Source organism: Alligator sinensis, unplaced genomic scaffold (assembly GCF_000455745.1).
Source record: "Alligator sinensis unplaced genomic scaffold, ASM45574v1 scaffold1328_1, whole genome shotgun sequence".
In the NCBI taxonomy this organism is placed as follows: Eukaryota; Metazoa; Chordata; order Crocodylia; family Alligatoridae; genus Alligator; species Alligator sinensis.
In genome coordinates, this window is record NW_005843244.1 from 131707 (window position 1) to 133056 (window position 1350).

Sequence of the window (1350 nt, forward strand, 5' to 3'; positions counted from 1 at the left end):
CTTTAAGAGGAGGCTGGATGAACACCTCGCTGGGGTCATTTGACCCCAGTACTCTTTCCTGCCATGGCAGGGGGTCAGACTTGATGATCTGCTCAGGTCCCTTCCCACCCTACCAACTATGAAACTATGAAACAATGATGTCCCCAAAAACAAATGGGGAAATTGCTGGAGAAACATCAGTATCTTTGCTGAAGCCAGTGTCATCAGCGTTGAGTCAGTGATCCTCAAGCACCAAATTCCTGGACTGAACTTTGTGTGCGGATGCCTGACTCAACTCCCAAAACAAGTGCTCTGCTCCCAGCTTAGCTGTGGCCTGAGATCTCTCTCACAGCAGCCAGAGGAAATGTTACAAGGACACATGGAAGGCAGAACTCAAAGAAACAGACACCAACATCAAGAGCTGGGAGAAGCTGGCTGCTAACCAACTTCAATGGCACCTCAACATCAACCAAGCGGCAGCAGACTTCAAGGTAAAGTGTCTTGCTTTACCTTGCCTTGAAGCAGAGAAAAGAGAACAGAGGAAGGAAAAAGAGAGAAATTCTAGCCTATGACCTACTCTGCCCTACCTACAACTTCTGCAGATGAATCTGTGGCTCAAGGATTGCACTTTTCATAGAATCATAGAAGCAGGGTCAGAAGGGACCTTGTAGATCTTCAAGTCCGACCCCCTGCCCGGGCAGGAGGAAAACTGGGCTCAATAACTTTTAAGCCACCTCAATGTTCATCAACAAGCTGTGGTAGACATCATCCTCAAATCAAGGGACTGCCACTCACAATGGAAGCATAAACACCCACACAGCTACAGAATATGTGCAGTAGGTTGCGCTCTGGCTGAGAAGGTACATGAGTCTGTGCATGTATACATGACCAAGTGTGATTGCCAAGATTGTAGCTGGGCAGAGTTCTATGTCTAGCAGCTGTTCAGTGCTGGAGGACGAAGATCCACCAATGTTTTAGCCCCAGAGCCAAGCAGAGCACTTGCCTAGAAAGTAGGAGGCTCAAGTTCTAGGTCTGCTTTCCCAGAAGGGACTGGAATCTACATCTTTGTAGCTTCTCAGTATAGTGCCCCAGGTCAGGCATTAGCCAGCCCTTTTCTTGGAACTGGTCCTCTGGACATCCAAGAAAGAGAGATATATGAGGCCAGGAGGAAAAAAAGCAAAGTAGTGTGGCTCAGCGAGATGGCCATTGACCTTCACAGGTGGTGACTAGGGGCTTAAACCCAGACCTTTACTCCAGTGGGGAAAGAATTCCTTCATTGATCTTTATCTGTTTTATCCAGTGCATAGAAAATGCAAAGGGCCCGATAGCAACAAGAGCCAAATGCAAAGGTTCCCCATGGGCCCTAAAATG